The sequence below is a fragment of the Pan troglodytes genome, chromosome 3 (assembly GCF_028858775.2).
Source record: "Pan troglodytes isolate AG18354 chromosome 3, NHGRI_mPanTro3-v2.0_pri, whole genome shotgun sequence".
NCBI lineage: Eukaryota > Metazoa > Chordata > Mammalia > Primates > Hominidae > Pan > Pan troglodytes.
The window spans coordinates 68,782,264-68,807,209 of NC_072401.2; the positions used below are offsets into that span (position 1 = coordinate 68,782,264).

At 36.8% G+C, this 24,946-nt stretch overlaps 1 non-coding gene across 1 annotated transcript; it reads right to left on the minus strand.

Moving 5' to 3' along the window:
• Window positions 1-24,454: 24,454 nt before the first annotated feature.
• On the minus strand, window positions 24,455-24,561 carry LOC112209174 (U6 spliceosomal RNA). Its single transcript, XR_002943821.1, has one exon. It is a non-coding gene; the product is annotated as a U6 spliceosomal RNA (small nuclear RNA).
• Between the last annotated feature and the right edge of the window lie 385 nt (window positions 24,562-24,946).

Below are 24,946 nucleotides of genomic sequence, written 5' to 3' on the forward strand. Positions count from 1 at the left end.
TGAAGTGTATAAGATTTAACAGAGAAAATAGCACAAAGTACTTTGCAATAGGATTTGAAAGAAGAACAATATGACTAGATCTGAATCTAGAAAAAAAAAGATAAGGACTTTTTTTTTGAAAAACTTTTTATTTTACGTGGTTTATGTTTCTATGGCATAAATTTTCTGTCTTTAGTAAAATATTTTGCATAAGATATTTTGCACCAAAAAATTGATGGAAATATAGGAAAACAACTAATGTCTACTTGGTGTATGTTGTATAAACGGAAACTTTTTGAAAGAAATGATGAAACGGTTTCTGTGCTGAATTATTTAAATAATCAGGGAGATGAAGATGACCATGAGATCCACTCCTAGCTTTACAGTCAATTCAAATTTTGGGGAAGTGTTGACTTTCTCAATCAATGGACTGGGAATGTACATGTCTTGTATTGATTTTAAGAGGCAGGAGGATCCCAGTTGTTACCCGGTTATAGTTTGTGAAAAAATCGTTCTCAATGAATGCATTAAGGATTTTATTCCTATGGCCTAACAAATTACCACATATGTACTGGCTTAAAACAACACATTTGTATTATCTTATGGTTCTATAGGTCAGAAGTCTGACACTGGTCTCACTGGACCAAAAGCAATGAATTGGCAGGGATATGTCTCTTGCTGGCAGCTCCTGGGGAAAATGTTTCTTTGACATTTCCAGGTTCTGGAGGTTGCCCATATCCATTGACCTGTGGCCCCTTTCTAGCATCTTCAAAGCCAACTATAGTGGGTAGTGACTTTTTTACCTCTCAACCCTCTGAACCTCAACTCTCTCACCCTTTTCCATAGTTGCATCTCCCTCTCTAACTATAGCTGGGAAAAATTCTTAGCTTTTAAGGATTCATGATCTTCTTTTTCAAAAATTTTAACCTTACTCACATTTTCAAAGTCTCTTTTGCCATCTAAGGTAATACATTCACAGCTTCCAGATTAAGATGAAGACATAATGAAGGGAGCCTACCATATATACAAAAGCTGAAATAATGGAGAATAAGTGTACTATGTACTCAGTATTGTTTATTAATTTAAGCAGAGTTTTAGCATTTAATTTAATAATATGCTTAAGACCTCAAGTATGAAAACAGTAACTATTACTCTGTTGGTAATGAGACTTTGGTAGCAAACCTGTTAAAGTCTGTTTTCCCAGCTATCAGGAAATGCTACACTTTCTTCACTAGCAACTGTGTTATTGTTTGTCATGAACCTTCACCTTGGAGAAACAGCAGAAATATTTTTGGGGGGCTTCCCTTTCTTGTTTATGGAACTGGCACTGAGGTGTATTCAGTACAATGAATTGCATCCTTGTGTACTGTTTCCCATAGTGGTGGTTACACAAATGGTGATTAGGTGCTAAAATATGATTCATATTATACTTCAACTAAGTTCTAGGTAAAATCCCTTTATGTGGCCTTGCTTGCCTAAGGACATAATACTATTTTTTAGTAGAAATTGGGCTATAGTTTATTCACAACTACATTACAAACAAACACAAAGTTTCTTGTCAGTTAACAGTAGCTGGCATTTACAATCTTTGATTGTGCATGTAAATATATACATGCATGTGAGAAAACGCAGTGTATGATAATGGGAATAGCCTTTGATTGGAAGGCAAGTTCCCAGAGTTCAAGCACTACCAGTGAACAGGTGTAGGAGGAAATTGGACCAGATGATCCCCAGGGTCTTCTAGATGGAGTCTAGACTTCTATCTCATCTCTTTAGAAGCAGAAATCAGATATAGCTTTTAACTCCTTTCTGCAGTGAATTTCTTAGGTTTCATGAGACCTACTGCTGCAAACTGGTCAGTCTTCAAGATAATTGTTAGGATGAAGCTTCTCAATAGCACACCTATCTTTTTTAAAAAAGTTTATTTTTACTTATTTTTTTATTTTTGTAATTAAAATATTTTGACATTAATTTTTTATTTTTGTAATTAAAAATATTTTGACTTTTTTCATTTTTATGGATTTAGGGGTACTAGTGCTGTTGCAGTATATGTATATATTGCAATGTGGTGCAATCTGGGCTTTAAATGTAACTGTCATGAAAGAGTATACATTGTATCCAATATGTTGTATTTCACCCCTCACCCTCATACCACTCTACCAGCATTTGGAGTCTTCAATGTGCATTATTCCATGTATGCACACATTGTTTAGCTCCCACTTATAAGTAAGAATGTGTGGTTTTAGATTTTCTGTTTCTGAGTCATTTCACTAAGGATAATGGCCTCCAGGTCCATCCATGTTCCTGTAAAAGAGATGATTTTATTCGTTTTTATGGATGAGTAGTATTCCATGGTGTGTGTGTGTGTACATGTGTGTCTGTATATATCACATTTAAAAAAATCCTATCATCCATTGATTGAAACTTGGGTTGATTCCATGACTTCGCTGTTGTGAATAGTGCTGTAATAAATGTATGAATGCAGGTGCCTTTTTAATATAATGGTTTATTTTCCTTCAGGTAGATACCCAACAGTGGGATTGCTGGATCAAAGAGTAGCTCTATTTTTAGTTCTTTGACAAATCTCCATACTGTTTTCCATACAGGTTTCCCACCAACAGTATATGTGTTCCCTTTTCTCTTCATCTTTGCCAACATCTGTTTTTTTTTTTTACTTTAATAATAGCCATTCTGACTGGTGTGATATGGCATCTCATTGTGGTTTTAATTTTTATTTCTCTGATGATTCATGATGTTGAGCATTTTTTTCATATGTTTGTTGGCTGCTTGTATGCCTTCTTTTGAAAAATGTCTATTCATGTCCTTTGTCCACTTTTCAATGATTTTTTTTTTATTGTTGAGTTGTTTGAGCTCCTTGCAGATTCTGGATATTAGTCCTTTGTTGAATGGATGAATACTTTGTCAGTTTTTTCTCACATTCTTTAGGTTGTTTGCTTACTCTGTTTATTATTTCTTTTGGTGTGCACAATCTTTTTAGTTTAATTAAGTCCCATTGTTCTCTCTTTGTTTTTGCTGCATTACTTTTGAAGACTTAGTCATAAATTCTTTACCTAGACCAATGTCCAGAACAGTTTTCCTAGTTTGTTTTTTCTAGAATTTTTATTATTTCAAGGCTTAAATTTAAGTCTTTAATCCATCTTGGTTAATTTTTGTATATGGTGACAGATAGTCATGCATGTGGTTCTCCAATTATCCCAGCACAATTTATTAAATAATGTTTCTTTTTCCAAATGTATATTTTTATCGAGTTTGTCAAAGATTGGTTGGTTGTAGGTAGGTGGCTTTATTTTCTATTATGTTCCATTGATCTATGTGTTTATTTTTATACCAGTACCATGCTGTTTTGGCTACTAAACTCTTGTACTGTAATCTGAAGTCAGGTAATGTGATACCTCCAGCTTTATTCTTTTTACTGAGGATTGCTTTGGCTATTAAGACTTTTTTTTGGTTCTAAATGAACTTTTTCTAATTCTGTGAAGAATGATGTTAGTAGTTTTATAGGACTTCCGTTGAATCTGTAAATTGCTTTGGGCAATATGGTTGTTTTAATGATATTGATTTTTCCAATCCATGAATATGGAATGTATTTTGATTTGTTTGTGTCATCTATTATTTCTTTTATCAGTATTTTGCAGTTCTTCTAAAAATCTTTCACTTTCTTGGTTAAATGTATTCCTAGCTATTTTTCTTTTTTGTAGCTATTGTAAATGGGATTGAGTTATTAATTTCTCAGCTCGCACATTATTGCTGTATAGAAATGCTACTAATTTTTGTACATTGATTTTTGCATCCTAAAATTTTACTAAAGTCTTTATCAAACCCAGGAGTCCTTTAGAAGAATCTTCAGCATCTTCTAGATATAAGATCGTATCATCAGTAAACAGAGATAACTTGACTTTCTCTTTTCCAGTTAGAATGCCTTTTATTTCTTTCTCTTGTCTGATTGCTGTAGCTAGGATTTCCAGTACTATGTTGAGTAGGAGTGGTGACTGTGGGAAAACTTGTCTTGTTCTAGTTCATAGGGAGAATACTTTTAACTTTCCCCTTTCATTATGGTATTGGCTGTGGGTTTGCCATGTACGGCTTTTATTATTTTAAGATATGTTCCTTCTCTTCTTATTCTGGTAAGGGTTTTTTTTTTTTTATCTTGAAAGGATGCTGGATTTTTGAGTGCTTTTTCTGCATCTGTTGATATGATCATATGGTTTTTATTTTAATTCTGTTTATGTGGTGAATCACATTTTATTGGTTTGTGTATGTCGAACCATCCATGCATCCCTGAAATAAACCCCACTTGATTGTATTATCTTTTTGATGGGCTGCTCGATTCAGTTTCCCAGCATTTTATTGAAGATTTTTGTATCTGTGTTCATAAGGCATATCGGTAGGTAGTTCTATTTTTTGTTGTGTCTTTGCATGGCTTTGGTTTCAGGCTGATACTGGCTTCACAGAATGAGCTAGGGAGGATTCCCTTCTTGATTTTCTGGAATAGTTTCAGTAAGATTGGTATCAGTTCTTCATTGTATGTCTGGTAGAATTCTGCTGTGAACTTGGCTGGTCCTAGGTTTATTTTTCTTAGGAGGTCTTCTTGTTATTAATTCAATTTCTCTACTCATTATTGGTCTGTTCAGGATTTCCATTCCTTCCTGGTTGAATCTTGAGAGGTTGTATGTCTCCAGAAATGTATCCTTTTCCCCTTGATGTTCTAGTTTGTGCACATATAGATGCTCATAGCAGTCTCTAATGATCTTTTATATTTCTGTTGTGTCAGTCATACTGACACCTTTTTCACTTCTGATTTATTAGAATCCTCTCTCATTTTTTGTTGTTAATCTAGCTAGAAGTCTATCAATTTTGCTTATCCTAGAAAAGAACCATCTTTTCTTTCATTTTTTTTTGGTCTCAAATTCATCTAGATGTGTTTTTGTCTTTGTTATTTCTTTTCTTCTGCCCAATCTGAGTGTGGTGTGTTCTTGTTTTTCTAGTTCCTTGAGGTGCAATGTTAAGTTGTTAATTTAAGTTCTTTCTATATTTTTGATGTAGGCATTTATTGCTATAAAATTCTCTCTTAGCACTGCTTTTGCTGTGCCAAAGAGGTTTAGGTATTTTATGTCTCTTTTTTCATTAATTTCAAAAAATGTTTTGATTTCTGCCATTATTTCATCATTGATCCAACAATCTTTCCAGAAGAAATTATTTAGTTTCCATCTATTTGTATAGTTTTGAGGGTCCTTTTTAGTGCTGATTTGCAGTTTTATTCCACTGTGGTCTGAGAAGTTACTTGATATAATTTTTATATTTAAAAATTTATTCAGAATTGCCTTGTGGCCTAGCATATGGTCAATTTCTTTGACCATCAATTGGAAAATGCATCTATTAAGAATTATATAATTAAGACTAAATTTCTTTGAATATTCCATGTGCAGGAGAGAAAAGTGTATATTCTGTTGTAGGGTAGAATGTTCTGTAAATGTTTGTCAGGTTCATTTGGTCCAGAGTCTAATTTAAGTCAAGAGATTTTTGCTGATTTTCTGCCTTGATAACCTGCCTACTGCTGTCAGAGGAGTATTGAAGTTCCCCGCTATTATTGTATTGATGTGTATCTCTTTTCTTAGGTCTATTAGTATTTGTTTTATGAATCTGGGTGCTCTGGTGCTGAGTGCATATATACTTAGAATTGTTGTATCTTCTGGCCAAATTAATCCATTTATCATTTCAAGGGCAAAGATCATATATAAAGATCATATATAATGATCTTTGCCCTTAAAAAAACAAACAAACTATTGTTGATTTAAAGTCTGTTTTATCTGACATAAGTCTAGGTACTCCTGCCTTCTTTTGGTTTCTATTGCATGTAATAACTTTTTCCACTCCTTTGAGTCTTGAAATGTCTTAACCAGTTAGGTGGGTTTCTGGTATGCAGCATACAGTTAGAACTTGTTTTTTTTGTGTGTTTTTTTTGTTGTTTGTTTGTTTTGGTTTTGTTTTTCATTCCACCAGCCTATATCTTTTAAGTGGAGCATTTAGCCTATTTTTGTTTAAGGTTAGTATTGATATGTGAAGATTTGTTCCTGTCATAGTACTTATTATTACCTAGTTTCTTTGAAGTTTCAATTGTGTGATTGTTTTATAAGACCTGTGAGTTTTATTCTTTCATATGTTTTTATGATGACGACTATTGCTTTTTTGTTTCCCTCTTTAGAACTCCTTTGAGCATGTCTTGTAAGGATGGTATAGTGGAGATGAATTCTCTTAGTGTTTGATTGTCTGAGAAATACTTTATTTCTCCTTCATCTATAAAGCAGAGAGGGCATGGCTGCACTAAGTTTTTTTTTTTTTTTTTTTTCCCATCCAAATGCTGTCACACTGGCTGCTTATAAACCTTATGTTCTCCAGAATATGGAGTGTTCTTTGCTCTTTGGGTGAATTCCCATATTCCTTCTTGAATAAAATCTCACAGTGTTCAACTTTACACACTGTTTTGCCTATTTTGCTGTCTCCAAGTAGATGAGGCATGTTAAAAGCCTATAATTCACCATCTTAGGAAAAAAACAAAACTACAACAAAAAAACCCTCACCTATCTTCTATCTCTTTTTTTTTTTTTTTTTTTTTTAGACAGGATCTTGCTCTGTTGACCCAGCTGGAATGCAGTGACATGATTTCAGCTCACTGCAACCTCTGCCTTTTAGGCTCAAGTGATCCTCCCACTTCAGCCACCTGAGTGGCTGGGACTATAGGTGTGTGCCACCATGCCCAGCTATTTTTTTTGTATTTTTTGTAGATCCAGTGTTTTACTATGTAGCCCAGGCTGGTCCCAAACTCCTGGCCTCAAGTGATTTACCTGCCTCAGCTTCCCAAAATGCTGGGATTGCAGGCATGAGTCACTGTGCCTAGCCTCTTTTATCTTCTTAATATTATTTTCATACTATGATCTCTGTGTACTAGGACTTACAAGTACATCTAAGGCTTATCTAAATCTTGGTTAAGCAGGATGAGTCTGAGATGCATTTTTCCTTAAACTGTAACTGGGATCGTTAATGCATTGGAAAATGCATCTATTAAGAATTATATAATTAAGACTAAATAAATGAGTTGCAGGATGATGTTATTCAACAAATACTTCATGAACATCTCTCTTATGTGCCAGGCACTGTTTTAGGTACACAGTAAATAGATACACCCTCTGCCCTTGTGGAATTTATATGCTAGTGAAGTGGTAAATTAAAAAAAAAAAGATAAAAAGAAGTAGAACATATAATACATAAAAAGGTGGTAAGTACTAGGAGACAACAACACAAAACAGCAGGCTAAGAGAGATATGATTTAGGTGAGCATTGCAGTTTAAAATAGGGAGTCAGCTCAGGCTTTCAAGCACAGGTGAATTCTTAGCAAAGACTTGAAGTATATGAAGGAAGTAGCATGTGGATATCTTGAGGAAAATTATTCCAGGCAAAGGAAAATCCAGAGCATGGGCCTGTGATAGGAGCATGCCTTGTGTGCTTTAAAAAGAACTCAGAGCCTGGCGTATCTAAAGTACAGTGAGAAAAGAGGAGAAAATTGGATGTGATTATCACATTGTTTTGGCCATATCACATAAGAGTTTGCTGGTCATTGTGAAGGGTTTGGTTTTTATTCCAAATAAATGGGGAATCTTTGGATTTTCCTGAGCTGTTAAAATACAAGATATGATTTTCTTATTATCATACTTCACTTTGGTTGCCGTTTAAAAATGGACTATTGGGCCGGGCGCGGTGGCTCGCGCCTGTAATCCCAGCACTTTGGGAGGCCGAGGCGGGTGGATCACGAGGTCAGGAGATGGAGACCATCCTGGCTAACACGGTGAAATCCCGTCCCTACTAAAAATACAAAAAATTAGCCGGGCGGGGTGGCAGGCGCCTGTAGCCCCAGCTACTCGGGAGGCTGAGGCAGGGGAATGGCGTGAACTCGGGAGGCGGAGCTTGCAATGAGCCGAGATCGCGCCACTGCACTCCAGCCTGGGCGACAGAGTGAGACTCTGTCAAAAAAAAAAAAAAAAAAAAAAAAAAAAAAAAAAGACTATTGGGGGTTGGGATTAAAGGAAGAAAAAGCAGAGAGCAGAGAGAACAGTTAGGAAGCTGTTGCAATAATCTCTGTGAGAGGTGGCAGGGGCTTGTACCAGCATGATAACAGTGGAGCTGATGAAAAGTGGTCAGATTCTTGACACATTTTGAAGTTATAGCCAATAGGATTTCAAGAGAGAAGTGCTATAGGGAATAGAGAAAGAGAGAAATCCAAGATGACTCTGAAGTTTTTGACCCAAGCAACTCAAAGGATAGAATTGCTAATAATGGAGATTGGAAACACTGGAGTTCAATTTTGAGATGTCAAGTAGGTAGTGAGAACTATTAGTCAAAATTCAAGGTTGAGCTCTGGGTTGGAGAAATACATTTTGGAATTATTGACATATGAAAGACACATAAAGCAACAAGACAATATAAATTGCCAAATAAATGACCAAAGAGAAAGGAGTCCAAGGACTAAATTCTGGAGCAGTCTAATGTTAAGAGGTTGGGAAATGAGGAAAGATTAATTTAAGAAGGCTCAAAAAGGAGTAACCAGTGACATAGAAGGAAAGCCAAGAGAATGTGATGCCCTGAAAACTACTGGAAAGAAAGGAAAAAAGAAAAGAAAACTACTGGAAAGAAAACAAAGAGGATGGAGTTGGCAACATTTTCAAGTTCATTTGGTAGATTAACAAACATTAGGACTTAGAATAGACCAAAGAGTGAGCAGTGTAAAAGCATTTGGTAACTTTGATAAGAGCAGTTTCAGTGGAGGATTTAAAAAGAAGAAGAGAAGTGGAATTGGAGGCTGAATTGACAGTACTTTCAAGGAACTTTGACACCAAGGGGTGTAAGTGAAATTGATTGAAATGGATTGAAGATTTTTCTTGAATGGAAAAATATTACATTTCTATGTGCAGAGGCGAAAAATTGAACTGAGTGGAGACCTTGATAATTTTGGAGAGAGAGAGAATTGCTGGAGGGTATGTTTGAGTAGGTAAGAGGTGTGTAAGCTAGTACACAAGGGACCAATTTTGTAAAATTAGGGGAACAGAGAATAGATCTGGAGCAGTGCTGTGCAATAGAAAAAGAATAGAAGCCATACCTATAATTTACATTTTCCCAGTAGCCACATTTAAAACAAGAAAAAGCAGGGCCAGGCACAGTGGCTCACACCTGTAATCTCTGAGCTTTGTGATCACTTGAGGACAGGAGTACAAAATAAGCCTGGGCTCCATAGAGAGATCTCACCTCTGCAAATTTTTTTTTTAAATTAGGTGGGCATGGTGAAGCACACCTTTAGTCCTAGCTACATAGGGAGGCTGAGGTCGGAGCATTGCTTGAGGCCAGGAGTTCAAGACCAGCCTGGAAAACATAGCAAGATGCTGTCTCTACAAATAATAATAATAATAATAATAATAATAATAATAATAATAATAGGAATTAGCCAGACATGGTGGCATACACCTGTAGTTCTAGCCACTTGGGAGGTTGACATGAGAGGATCATGTTAGCCTGGAGTTTGAGGTTACTATGAGATATGATTGCACCACTGCATTCCAGCCTGGGCAACAGAGTGAGACCCTGTGTCTAGAAAAGCGACAAAAAAAGAAATAAACAGGTAAATTAATTTTATAACTTATTTATTCTGCATAATAAATATTTTATTATTTCAACATACAATAACATCACAATCACTGAGTTATTTTACATTCTTTATTTTGTACTAAATCTTCAACATTCTTTTTTATTTTATATTTACACCTCATCTCAATGTAGTTACTAAATTTTCATCATTAATACATGATTGGTATTTGGATTTTGAAAAGTGTATTGTTCCAGAACATGATTTATCTATCCACGTGTTTGAAACATGGTTAAAATTTGTCAGTAACTGAATTATGTTTTTTAATTTAAAATTTATATTAATTAAAGTTAAATGACATCAAACATTTAGTTTCTCAGTCATACTAGCCACATTCAACTGGTCAATGACCACTTTGCGGTTAGTGGCTACAACATTGGACAGGCAGCTCTAGACTCTCAAGCAAGATGGCAGAGGAAATTGAAACATGCTGGTGATGTAGTGGGATAGGTCTTTGGAATTCTCTTTTGAGTGTCACAATTTTCTTAGTAAAGTGGAAAGCAGTATCATTGGCTTGGGATGAATGCTTTAGTCCAGGCCACACCAGAAAATAGAATCTAACTCAGATGGTTCAAAAAGCTTTTTAATGTATTGGAAAGGTTAGGAAAACTCAAAGGAGACTAACAAGAGCAGGAAATGAGTTCGCTTTTATGCTTACAGGAGGAAGTTAAGGGGAGGAACTGCCCTTTAGAAGCTGTATATTTCTAAGGATGCAGCAACTTCCAGAAACACAGTCCACAGCAGGCAGGGAGCAGGCAGGAACTATCATGATCTCTTTCTTCTGCCCTTTGATGTCCCTCCAAAGATTCCCATTGACAAACTCTGGGAAGCCAGGCAGTAGGGCACCCTAGATGATGCATTTATAGGTAAATTCCCAGAGGACAGAGGCGCAGAGAAGGGGAGAGTGTGGATCTTAGGGGTGGGGGCAAATGGAGACACTAGAAATTTTGGAGAAGTCTAACCTTGAAGAGACAGGAGTGGTGAAATAATCACCTAGAAAAATGGCAGAGTAAATGAACCAGAGAAATACAAAAAAGATTATACCAGTGACTCAAAACATGTCTCCTCTCCTTTCAACAAATATGTGTTAAGTGCTTACTGCTTGCAGCATGTACCTAGACTTGTTCTAAGCCCTGGAAATAGAGTGATGAGCAAGACAAAGCTATTCTTCATTTTACCAATGGGAAAAACAGGCAGAAAACAGTAAACAAATAGATAAACGATAAACCTAGATAGCCATACATTCTATATATACAATTATAGTGTTTGGGATGGGTTTTGGGCTACATTAACCAATGTGGTGGAGAGGACTTCTTTTTGAAGATTTTATTTGAACTTATCTTTAATTATCTCAAGGAAGCAGCCACATGGAGTTCTAGGAAGAATATTCCTGACATATTAGTGCAAAGGCCCTGGGACAGGAAAGCTTTGCTGTCTTGGTGAGAAAGAAATAAACACAGTGTGGCTGTATGGTACTGAACTAGGAGAAGCACCATGCCAGATGAGATTGGAGAGGTAAGTTGGCATGAAACACTTAGGTGCTTTTTTTAAAAAAAAAATTGTAAAACCATGGAAGGTTTTAGCAGAGAAATAATATGATCCAAGTTCCTTTTTGGAAAGATTACTCTGGCAGATGTGTGAAGGATAGACCATCATACGGCCAAAGGGGAAGGAAGGAGACCAGAGAGAGACTGTTACAGAAGTCCAGATGAGAGCAGCTTGGATGAGAGGAGTAGCAGCTGAGATGCTCCTGGACAGCTGAGTTATTAGATTTGAAATATAATTTTAGGTACAGGTGCTAGGACTTTCTGGCTTTGCTTCCTTCCCTTCCTTCATCTCTACCTTCTCTGTTCCTTTCACAAACACTAAATGGTAGGATGCTAGTACTGGGGATGCTAGGATAAGGTAAATTTCCTGGCCATTAGAACAATCAAGGCAATGGCAGGAAGGAGACTGAATGGAGTAGGGGCACCAGAGCAGGCATGTAAGTGAGAATATGTGCCCGATGCTAAATGTACTACGATATCTACACTTTAAATGAAGGAATGATAATTCTACTGGGGTAGACATCCAGGAGGGAGGAATCTGGAAAGTCTTCCTAGGAAAGGTGATACTTGAGCTGAATTTTGAAAGATGAGTAGGTGTTTGTTTGCTAGGCATACAAAGATGGGAAGAACACTCCTGGCAGAAGAAGCAGTGTATGCAAAGGCGAGGCAGCTTGAAATATCCTGGCATTTTTGAGGAACTGCAAGTCATGCAGTTTTGTATGGTCTGAGGTTGGGAAGAGTGGGCGTTGTTAGTGGGTAGAAGGAAATGAGAAGCTAAGTGAGAAATGAGGCTCTAAAGGTAGGCTGGGGCTGGGACACTGAATGTCTTCTGTGCGCTGATAAAGAGTTTGGTTTTGTTCCCTAGGCAAATGAGAATCTTTAAAGGATTATACAAATAAGGAAGCTCTTGATCAGGTTTAATTTTGTAAGAAATGTCACAATGTAGTGGCTTGGAGCATGTGTTAAAAAGAGGACAAGTCAGGAGATAATTGGGGGATTTTCTTTCAAATTAATGATTTGTTTCAAAATCAATTGTTATGAAAATAGTTAATAATTGATTAACTAATTGATTAATAGTTCACCAAAGACTCCTTTTTTTATTGATTCCTCTATCACATGTTCACATAATTCCAATTAAAATCAAGTAAACATATTTTTGTTTCCATGTGTGATGTCATTATATGAAAAAAATCCTATTTATCTTATCATTTTTAGAAAATATGTGAAACAGCATAGGTTCCAGGTTGGGATCTGTCAAACACATGGTCTCTAAGGTTCCTTTGGCATTTATAGGTCAATTCCCAGAGGACAGAGGAGCAGAGAAGGGGAGAATGTAGATCTTAGGGGTGGGGGCAAATGGAGACACCAGCAATTTTGGAGAAGTCTAGCCTTGAAGAGAGAGAAGTGGTGAAATAATCACCTGGGAAAATGGCAAATGAACCAGAGAAAGACAAGAAAGAATATACCAATGTCTCAAAACATGTCCGCTGTCCTTTCAACAAATTTGTGTCAATTGCTTTCTGCTTGCAGCATGAGCTTTTGACTGAAACTAACACGCAGCTCTTTTTCCCTTCACTCTTAGAGAGTGGTCCAGGTTAGATAGTGTCTATGCTGAAATATCAACTACAGCCTTAGTATGTTAAGTTTCTCAGTGAGCCAAATGTGCTTTGAAGTTGCAATAATCAAACTCCACTTCTGGCTGATAGGGTTTAGGTATAAGTTACATAAAAGCATATAGAAATATGTATATTGTCTAATGGTGCTATCACTGAAAAAGAGAGAAAATTGACCTAAGGTCAGCGTGTCCTTTGGAAGGCCAACAGCATGATAATGCCATTGTAACTGCTCTCACACATTTGTATGGACTTTTCTAGCTTGCAAGTTATCTTTACAAACACTCAGTAAACCTCACAAGGAAACGAAACATCCACAAAGTAGTCATTTTCTCTCATCATCTGTGTCCTCATGACACTAGAGTCTCCATACTTTTGTGAATATCAAGTGACAGGACAAGATCAATACAAACAACAGCTCATCCCTAGAACACAGCCACTTTCTGAGCATTGAAACCACAATGTTCATAATTCTTACATGCTGAATGAGGCATATGTAAAAAGTGGAAGATGGAAGCATATCTGAGCACCTGCTTTGTTCTAAGTTCCCCTGGGACAATTATGGGAAAGGCAGGAGAAAATGCTGATGGAATTCTGAGTTGCACAATCCTAAACCACAAGCACAGCTCTAGATAACTCAGGAGCAATTGCAGCTGGAAAATTGGCAATCGAGGTAAGGACTGGACCAGCTATGCTGGCAGAAAGACCTAACCTTAAGTCTAGAAGGCAGCTTCGCGAGGCATAGGTGAGACATTCACGGCAGTAGGATGAATATTACGTGCCCACAGGATGAAAAGAACTGTTAGTTCAATACTGTCATCTTCCATCTTTGTCGTCCACAAAGAGTTTGGTTTTTCTTTAAGACACAGGACAAATACTCTCATTTTCCATGAAGTCCATTCTGAACTCTTTCTTTTTTCTCATGATAGATACTGTCTAAATGTTAAATGAATAATGCAGTGTCATTTTCAAAAAGATAAACAGACATTTATGCTCAGATATATTTTACTTTATATGTATACACGTATAGGACATTTAAATCTGATGACTTAACAATTTGCAATGTTATAACTTTTTCTTTATCTCTGTCTGTTTCTATTTCTGTTTGATTTATTTTTTTTAATTGCCTTAGTACTGTCACCAGACAGTTATCATATTCAGATGCTTTAGTGATTTTAATTCCCATTTGCATTCTCTGGTCAATTTTAAGATGGGTGTCTGCTTTGCTGTGATTAGTATGGGATGAAAGCAGCTGTGTGTAGGGAAGCGCTGGCAATGAAGATTTTCACTTTTTTTTTTTTTTTGCTGTTGGTAGAAATTGTCTAAATAACAGGTGTCTATCATCATAAGTGTGGGAACATGGTATTTTTATCACTATGAGGGCCAGATCCAGCCTCTAGGTATTCATCTGAACTCATAGAGAAGTCAGCTGTACTCAGAATACCCTGAAAGTCGACTTGTTCTGTAAGATTCTGCATTTTGCCCTTCAATTGCTCCCATATGGAAAAATTCCATGCCTTAAGCATTTTTACCAACCTTTGCCACAAATCTCATGAATATAAACATACCATTGGCTTTGACATAATACAAAATTTCCCTTCCAAATGAAAACAGACAATTGGCATTTAACACCTACAATTATAAGTAGCAGATGAGGTAGTTTCAGTCATTCTGAAAAACACAAGCACTCTGTCACTATTCTCCCACCCAGCTCTGAAAATGCCCAATGCTTGCTTGAAACATTTTTATATTCCAAAGATACGTTTGAAACATTTTTATGCTCATGGCAACAGAGCATTAGCAACATGCAAGATACTAAACCCCTTTCTTATTAATTATTTTAATATAAAGTGACTAATTATGTGAAATGGGAAGTCCTAGTGCATGAATGCACAGAAAAGCAGAGCTGTGCCCCATGCACGACTCAGCTTTGTGCACTCAGAGTTCAGATGGCATAGCAAATTACTCTCCCTCCAATCATTTAGGTCATCAGAACACACTTGCTGTGAGTACATAGCCTTTTAATTTAGCAGTGCAGCTTCTCTACCTAAAACAGCATGAGCCAAGCAAAGTATGACTATAAGAAAAACACAATGTGCTGATTGCTATAGTCCCTTCAGCATGTTTGCTGAGCCATAATATAAAAGAGGAAGGGAAAATGACTACCAGATGCCATTGGGCAAGTATAGAGATGGATTTCAAAAGTGAAGTAATGATGATTCCCAACTTATTGAAGATGGAATGGATAGATGTATATTTTATAATTTCTGTTCGCTAATTCCAGGAGAAATTATGTATTTCATTTTGATTTTAAATTACTTGCTGCCAATGGCACATTTTGTTCATCTTTATATAACCACTTTTTATTCTTAGCAGTGCTGTGCTCATGGTAGGCATTCAATAAATGTTTTTCTTGATTTGAAAGCGTTATCCAAAAATTAATTCTCTGGTTAATTATATGTCTTCTATTTTTAGTAGTTACTGAGAGCAGGAACTGCATCTTTTGTATTATCTGTAAGTTTTATCAAAGTGCTTTGTACATAGTAGGCACTTAAGAAATGTTTTTGAATTGAATATTGTTGTGTTGAAATTAAAGGAGTTTTTTTTTGGATTTCAGTAGGGTTAGTTTAACAAGTGACTTTAATATGCATCTAGTGTTTATTTTTTAAACGATATTTTCTTTTTTTTATAAGTTTTTACATTTTCCTGCTTGACTGGGATTAGAATTAAACTTGAGTCCTCTTTCTTTATCTCTTCCCCCTACCTTCAATAGAAAATAAGCTCTGTTGGCTCTGCCAGTAAAATGTAGCCTGAATTTTTCATTGTTCTTTTTCTAAACTATTACCACCCTGGATATTCTGCCTGGGAACTGCAATAGTTTCCCCACTGTCTGTTTCTACACTCCTGTCCCTGCAATTTAAGCTCCACACAGAAGCTAGATTCACCTTTTAACAACAAAAATAAGGCATTTTTACTCTTCTGCATAACACTCTTAAATAGATTTTGCTTTAACTCAATATCAAATCTGAGTTCTTTACCAAGGCTGGCAAAGCACTACCTCATTTGGCCCCTAATAGTTTCTCCCTGGTCACCTTTCTTCCTACATTCTTGGTCACTATACTGTAGTCATATCAGTTTTGTTTTTTCAAAGGTATGTGGGTCTTGCTGTGTTGCCCAGGCTGGCCTCAAACTCCTTGGTTCAAGGCATACTCCTTTCTCAGCCTCCTGAGTAGCTGGGACTATAGAATGTGCCACTGTGCCTGTGCACCAGCCTTCTTTCTGTTCCTCAAATTTTCTAAGCTTGTTCCCTATCTTAGGACCTTGGAATTTTCTCTTCCTTGTGTCTGAAATGCTCTTCCATCAGATCTTTGAATGGCTAATCCTTGGCAAAATTCAGGTCTCAGCTCACAGTTTACCTCCTGAAGGTGGCCTTTTGCTGTCCTCCTATCTGAAGTTTCATTGCATCATCTAATCACTCTCCAAGCACCATGTTTTATTTTCTTCATAGCACCTATCCTCATCTGATATTTATTCTATGTGTTCATTTTCTTTCCCATTCAACTAGAATTTAAATTCCATGAAAACAAAGACTTTGTTGGTCTTATTTACATTGGCACATAGAAAACATTAAAAAAAAATTGTTGAATGAATGAATGAGTGAATGTACACATTTAGAGAGCAGATTTTGACCTAACTGGTACAAAAACAGAGTAACAGCACACTGTGATTATCTTCTTTAAATAGAAGCCCCTGTAAAGATCATAGGTTTAAAAGGACTTACTCCTCAGTTATTTCATATTGATGTGTGGCAAATATCCTATTGATCATGTCTTCCAAAATATAGTCCTGAAGACTTTTATGTAGTATGAGATATATATAAGTGTTTTGAGAGATTTGACTGTATCAATATATACAGTGTTATTTACCAGTCCAGAAAAAGGGGATACATGAAATTAAATGCTCTCTAATTGGTTTGGTGTTTTTGAATATTTTAGTGAGTGACTGAATTTCATACTGGAGAATATGTAAATATATACATATATGTAGTTTGCTCATGACACCTTATATATGATTATTAGATGGTTATAGTACTTACAGACTAGAATCTGAATTTAAATCATATTTATTAACTTGCACAATTGGTGAGAAACAGATTGAAATTCAGCAGGAAAAAATGCAGAACAATACGCTTTGGGATTAAATGAAGTGTGTGTGTGTGTGTTTTACTCATTTAGTTACCTAAAGTCATTCTAAAATATTTTATGCCAGATTTATGTGTTATGTTAACTAGCTGCATGCATAATGTGGTTTTGGTTGAAATATTCCTTATAGGAGAAAACTGAAAGCCTTCCTTACTACATCTCCCCATCCCAATATATCACTCTATGACATGCCATACTGCCAGAAATTGCACCATTGCAGAGTCATTACACTGAGTTTAAGTCTCACTATTCCAACCTCTCTTTTGAACATACAACTACTTTCATTTTCTGCAGTATTTTGTCAGAATTCTGGGATCCAGATCTCAAATTTCCAGCATTGTAAAAAGAGAGGCGGATGGTATTTGAATGTGGGAGGGTGCCTGGGTGGTGGCCCCATGTGACAGTACTGAGTGGTAACTCTCTGGAGGTGTGGGCATCAGTGAGGATAAGCAGAATATGGAAAAGACTGGTGTGCAGCTGCTGCTAAAGTCTAATTCACTTACCTTGTGGTTGTGCCTTAGGCAGACCCTGTCATCACACTCCTTTTGGTACTAAGCCCAGATCCGTTGGGCCTGATTAATGCTGAGTACCTTATGGTTCTTACATTTTATGATCCTACTCATGTATCCCACTATCATGTTCCCTTTCTTAACTATAGTCCCACACTGGTGACTCATTGTCATCTTATCTACTATGATTCCTGATCCCTTTTCTCCACACTCATACATCTGGTCCTGTCCCATCTTGTAATTGGGCAGCCCTTTTATCTGAAGCACCAGTTCCCCTTCTTTTATATTTTTTAAAATGAAAAGACCTGAATATATGATTCTGTCAGTATAAGCTCTGCTTATAATAAGTTGAACTGCCAACCCGAATGGAACATACATCCATATAAGAACTTAAAGATCAGAGTTTGAAAGTGGGCAGTAATATATTTAGCCAGCCTTTGAGTATTTGGGATTGGCATCAGGGACAAAGGAGATTAGAAAAAAGACAACAGATGCAAGAATAAACACAGTGAGAAGTGGAGAAAGTGCATGTAATATATATGATAAGAGAAATCCAAGCAGGTGGCAGGTTGAGGAAAAGCAAGTGACCTTGCTCACCGTCATCCATCTCCCATTAAAAAAAAAAAAAAGATTAAAGGGGAGAGAGATGAAATGTAAAACCTTGCTTTAAAAAAGAGTGAAGTTGATATGCAAAGTAAACTCTTCCCTAGCCTCTTTACTTCCATTCTTTCAGCCCTGTGTCATTTATTTCTGCCAAATTAATCTTCCTAAATCACAACTACGATTATCTCTCTCTTGCTTAAAGTGCACTTGCACACACACACACGTGCGCGTGCACAAACACACCAGCATTTCACTGAATAAACTCCTTAGCCTGGCTTTCAATATTCTTTACTTTGTGATTCCATTGGCTGGTACTGGTATTACAAGCAATACTTATCTACATATTATTCCCAGATTGTTCTCAAACTGTGAACTCCATAATGTAGAAACTTAATATTCATCATCATATTGCCACGGCTAAGCCCAGTGTCTGGCCCACAGTAGAATAAGCAAGCCCGACCCTTTACATTGCCCGAGCTTTTGCCCATTCAATTTTCTGTGTTTGAAATGCCTTCTTCCACTTATCCGTAGATACCATAATGATATCAACATTGCCAGACCCATTTCAGTTGGTTTCATGATTCCACCTGAGTGACTATATGTTTCTTCTAATCATTTCTATATTATTAAAATATTTTTAGTACCTACTTCCAAATTCTATCTTATGCTATAATTATCAATATTATTGTCTTTCTGCTTAGCAGAGTGTAAGTTTTTGAAAGTCAGGGCTTGTTTCTTTCTTTTAATATCTAATACTGTTATTTGTACAAGCCAATATGCTCAATATTTCTTATAATGAAGCCATGAATTGGCCAATAAAAGAATCAGGAGAAGAGGCTTACAGTATAAATAGATTACTGTGTCAGAACCCACTCTGGATTTTTGTAAAAAATTCTAATTTGTTTATCTATCACCTAGAAATTCAAGCTTATAAAGAGATAAATAAGTTTCTGAGAACTCTACTATTTATTTGTATAGAATAGGGAATTTAGGATGATTGACGTATCTTCCAAAATAGAAGGCTGTGTGATTCATTTCTTTGCTGTCTACCTAGGATAAAATATCTTTTCTATTAAAGATAAAACAGTGTAAAACTATCACTCTTATATTGGGACAAAAATTTATCTAAAGGAAGGCACTGGAGAGATGCTGCTCAGTTTAACCCATATGAAAATATATTTCATACTGTTTTATACATTTTCAGAATACTGTGTAATGTGGTAAACAGATCTAGAATGTCTAACATTTAATTACAGCACAGAAACACCAGCAGGGATATTGTCAGGAAAGAATATGCTAATATGATGCAGAGATATAGCATGACTCTGGAACACTGTTAAAATTGTTGTTTGAAGAGACACAGAACCAATTTGTGCTCCCACTATCTTGGCAAGAGAAGACTGTAGTCCTCTTCCTTAGGGTGTGTTTTTGTTTTCCTCCACACTAGTGTTTATATAAACCATCATTTCCCAACAATTATCAGTCTGTGAAACATTTGTGACCTTGCCAGGACGGGTCGAGAGATGAGATTTGGAGGAAGAAAAATGGAGAAAGAAAAATTGAGCCAGTTTCCATGGGCTCTGGGAGGCCTGCTTGCAGGCCATACTCACAACTCATACAAGAAAGAAAAGGAGAAAATAGTGTCTAAGTTTACTAAGCTGGATCTCATTGAAGTGCAGACTTATATAGCTAGAGCACAAAGTCTGGAAATGGAAGGACAAGTCTAATTGTTATCTCCAATTTATAACGACTCAGTCAAGTATGTGACCCAGCTTATTGTGTATTTGAAATATCAACTTTCTGAGAGAGAAAGGAATTTTTCTTTTCAAAAACTCATTTCAAAAACTTCCTTCTTTCCTTCCTTCCTTCCCTCCCTCCCTCCCGTCCTTCCTTCCTTCCTTCATTCCCTCCCTCCCTCCCTCCTTCCCTTCCCTTCCCTTCCCTTCCCCTTCCTTCCTTCCTTCCTTCCTTCCTTCCTCCCCTCTCTCTCTCTGTCTCCCTCTCTCTCTCTCTCTGCCTCCCTCCCTCTCTCTCTCTCTCTCTCTTTCTTTCTTTTCTTCACTCTGTCACCCAGGCTGGAGTGCAGTGATGCAATCATGGCTCACTGCAGCCTCGATCTTCTGGGCCCACGAAAGCCTTCTACCTCAGCGTCCCCTTTCAAGTAGCTGGGACCACGAGTGTGTGCACCATGCCTGTTTTTTTTTTTTTTTTCCCTAATATTTTGTAGAGATGGGAGTCTTCCTGTGTTGCCCAGCCTGTTCTGTAACTCCTGGGCTCAAGTGATCTTTCCACCTCAGCTTACTGAAGTGTTGCCTTTATAGGCAAGAGCCCTCACACCTGGCTGGTGGGCCTTTCAAAATGCAAATATCTGAGTGCCCCTCTTTGACCACACAGGACTATGTTAATACATGCTCTCTACTAGTTCAAAGTTTCAAGCCACAAGATACAAACAACTTAGGTTTTCTCATTTGCCATGCCAGTTCTTGCTCTTTCTCTTAAAACGTTTCTTTTCAACAGTTCTAGAAACATTGAGTGACCTGCTCAAAGTTACACTGTTGATTTGTTTTCGTAGACAGGTCTACAATGTATGCCTATTGACTTCTAATCCAAAGTTCTTTTGGTGACATCGTTTTGCCCCCTAGTTTGTAAAAGAGGATACATACTGTTCTGTGGTAAGAAACCCTAAATATGAAATATCTCTCCAGAGAAATTTCAGGTCTTAACATTAAAATTTGCCAGTAACATCTTAAGCTCTTTCTCCGCTGTTGCCAATATTTGTTTTCTTGGCAAGATCTGTGTTTTCATTAAAAAATGTCTGGAAATTTGGTTGTATTTGAACTAAGTAAAATGGTATTAAAGTTGTGCACTTTCAGCTTGTAAGAAAGAAAGACAGGCTTATGGTACTTCAGATGATGGGGCAAGTCAGACAAACAGTAAATGGCAAGACAGAGCAGACACAGAGCCGGCCTTTTGGAAAATATTTGGTGGGGGGACCCGCATGGAAACCAGAGCCATAGTGGTCCACTATTGATCATGGTATTCAAGGACAGTGAACAGTATCTGTCATTGCTACTCACTCGTGTGCTTGGGTGTTTTAAGCATCATGATTGGGAAATACCAGTCCCTCCCAGGGCATATATGATCAGAAGTTGGGAGGTAAAAACGGAATCACTAAATGATAAACCTGGTTTCCATGCTGTTCTACCTACCTCCAATGTGGAGGAGCACCAGAGTTTCCCCTGCTATCATTAGGAAGGCTGGGTTCTGGGACTTCTGTTACAGCTTTTCTGGATGAGTGGACCAGTGGCCTAGTGGACCACCTCCATCCTTTACTTGGATTGGTTGGCTTAAACACTCAGCTGTACCCAGTTTCCATGGGCTCTGGGAGGGCTCTGGGAGGCCTGCTTGCCTCCCAGGGTTAAACAGGCAGTTTAATCCTCACAACTCATACAAGAAAGAAAAGGAGAAAATAGTGTTTAAGGTTACTAAGCTGGGTCTTATTGAAGTGCAGACTTGTATATATAGAGCAAAAAGTCTGGAAATGGAAGGACAAGTCTAATTGTTATCTCCAATTTATAACGACTCAGTCAAGTATATGACTCAGCTTATTGTGTGTTTGGAATATGAACTTTCTGAGAGAGAAAGGAATTTTTCTTTTCAAAAATTCATCCTGATGACCTTTTCATATTCCTAAATCATCTTGATCAAGATTCTAACAGACAAGAAATAAAGGCAATTGTTAGGCTAATAATTCTCTTATCTGTAAGAATGATTATTTCCATAGAAGTTTATTCCAATCTTGTAGGGAATATGTTTTGAGGTGTTTAAAATAACTGTTCCTTCAGGAGTGCCCATTTCTACCTCCAGCTACAATTTAATTGTTTTTACCTCATACATGGAGATCTCCACAGTCAGGCATTGCTTTTAGTTGCTGATCATCATGACACCAGGCCCTGAAAAAAACATCTATTTTGGTGATGTTCATGATAGTTGTAAGTTACATCAGCCTAATAGTGGTTGATATCAGCTGTTATGCCTGCTGAAATAATGGATTGACCATTCCACAATTCATATATTTCATATGTAAAGATAAGACTTTAAATAATGTGATGAGAAGAGGAGCCAAAATTCTAGGCTAAAGTGAAATTGAAGCAGTCATGATGAAAAATTTCAACTTACAAATTAAAACTTTTTCCATCCTAACATTCAGTTGGAATTTTAAACATATACTCTCTTTGATTTAAAATTATGTTTTTGTTACTATTTCTAATGCTACTATTATAATATTACAATGCTGGAATGCTGGAATTTTGGTAACAATGATTTTCATAATGCTTTGCTGTCCTTAATATCAGATAGAATATTTACAATAAACATTGTCAAAGTAGACTTTTGAATTTTGGGACAATGAAAGCTTTTTGCCTTGTGATCTAGAATTATAAAATCAATTCTAATGAGACCATTCATAGAAAGAAATTATAGTTGTAAGTCTTGTCTTCCCGTTATTAGTAATCTCCCTTAGAAGAAGGCGAGGTGGCCAGGCGCAGTGGTTACACCTGTAATCCCAGTACTTTAAGAGGCCGAGGCAAGAGGATCACGTGAGATCAGGAGTTGGAGTCCAGCCTGGCCAACGTGGTGAAACCCTATCTCTACTAAAAATACAAAAATTAGCTGGGCCTGGTGACGTGTACCTGTGGTCCCAGCTACTTGGGAAGCTGAAGCAGGAGAATTGCTTGAACCCCGGGGGGCAGAGGTTGCAGTGAGCTGAGATCATGCCACTGCACTCCAGCCTGGGGCAACAGAGGGAGACTGTCTCAAAAAAAAAAAAAATAAAAAAAAATAAAAAATAAATAAACAAAAAGAAGAAGGCAAGGATGCTGTAAACAAACACATCATAGAATAGACAACATTTAATTTTTAGGGTTTCCAGTTTGATTAATTAGGCTTCAAATTATTTAGCAGATTTGAAATAACATTTAATAGTCTAATTGCTAACCAGGATGATTTATTATTTTATTTTTTTATTTATTTTTTATTTTTTTATTTTTTTATTATACTTTAAGTTTTAGGGTACATGTGCACATTGTGCAGGTTAGTTACATATGTATACATGTGCCATGCTGGTGCGCTGCACCCACTAACTCGTCATCTAGCATTAGGTATATCTCCCAATGTTATCCCTCCCCCCTCCCCCCTCCCCACCACAGTCCCCAGAGTGTGATATTCCCCTTCCTGTGTCCATGTGATCTCATTGTTCAATTTCCACCTATGAGTGAGAATATGCGGTGTTTGGTTTTTTGTTCTTGCGATAGTTTACTGAGAATGATGGTTTCCAGTTTCATCCATGTCCCTACAAAGGACATGAACTCATCATTTTTTATGGCTGCATAGTATTCCATGGTGTATATGTGCCACATTTTCTTAATCCAGTCTATCATTGTTGGACATTTGGGTTGGTTCCAAGTCTTTGCTATTGTGAATAATGCCGCGATAAACATACGTGTGCATGTGTCTTTATAGCAGCATGATTTATAGTCCTTTGGGTATATACCCAGTAATGGGATGGCTGGGTCAAATGGTATTTCTAGTTCTAGATCCCTGAGGAATCGCCACACTGACTTCCACAATGGTTGAACTAGTTTACAGTCCCACCAACAGTGTAAAAGTGTTCCTATTTCTCCACATCCTCTCCAGCACCTGTTGTTTCCTGACTTTTTAATGATTGCCATTCTAACTGGTGTGAGATGATATCTCATAGTGGTTTTGATTTGCATTTCTCTGATGGCCAGTGATGATGAGCATTTTTTCATGTGTTTTTTGGCTGCATAAATGTCTTCTTTTGAGAAGTGTCTGTTCATGTCCCTCGCCCACTTTTTGATGGGGTTGTTTGTTTTTTTCTTGTAAATTTGTTTGAGTTCATTGTAGATTCTGGATATTAGCCCTTTGTCAGATGAGTAGGTTGCGAAAATTTTCTCCCATGTTGTAGGTTGCCTGTTCACTCTGATGGTAGTTTCTTTTGCTGTGCAGAAGCTCTTTAGTTTAATTAGATCCCATTTGTCAATTTTGTCTTTTGTTGCCATTGCTTTTGGTGTTTTGGACATGAAGTCCTTGCCCACGCCTATGTCCTGAATGGTAATGCCTAGGTTTTCTTCTAGGGTTTTTATGGTTTTAGGTCTAACATTTAAATCTTTAATCCATCTTGAATTGATTTTTGTATAAGGTGTAAGGAAGGGATCCAGTTTCAGCTTTCTACATATGGCTAGCCAGTTTTCCCAGCACCATTTATTAAATAAAAAATATGGAACGCTTCATGAATTTGCATGTCATCCTTGTGCAGGGGCCATGCTAATCTTCTCTGTATCATTCCAATTTTAGTATATGTGCTGCCGAAGCGAGCACTATTATTTTATTTAGTTTACATTAAACCTCACTTATTGAATGAATGTCTGTGTAAAAATAAACTGAAGTTTTAATTGTCAAAGATAGTATAAGATTTTTAGTCTATGTCATTGAACATTTGTTCCCCAATAGAAATCCTCAGGCATCTTGGAAGAGATGAAAATAGAAAAAATATAAAAATATTTTCTGTTGCTTTTGGTTATGTACCACCATCTTTGAGATTTTATAAAATGTTCAACCTTTTAAAATCAGACATTTTAATGACAAAATATTATCATGAGGTCAAAGACATAGATTTCTAGAAGTGTTTAACTTATTAACATTATAACAATAATTCTATACATATATAAAGAACCAAAGTTGCTAGAAAAAATGGTTAAAGATA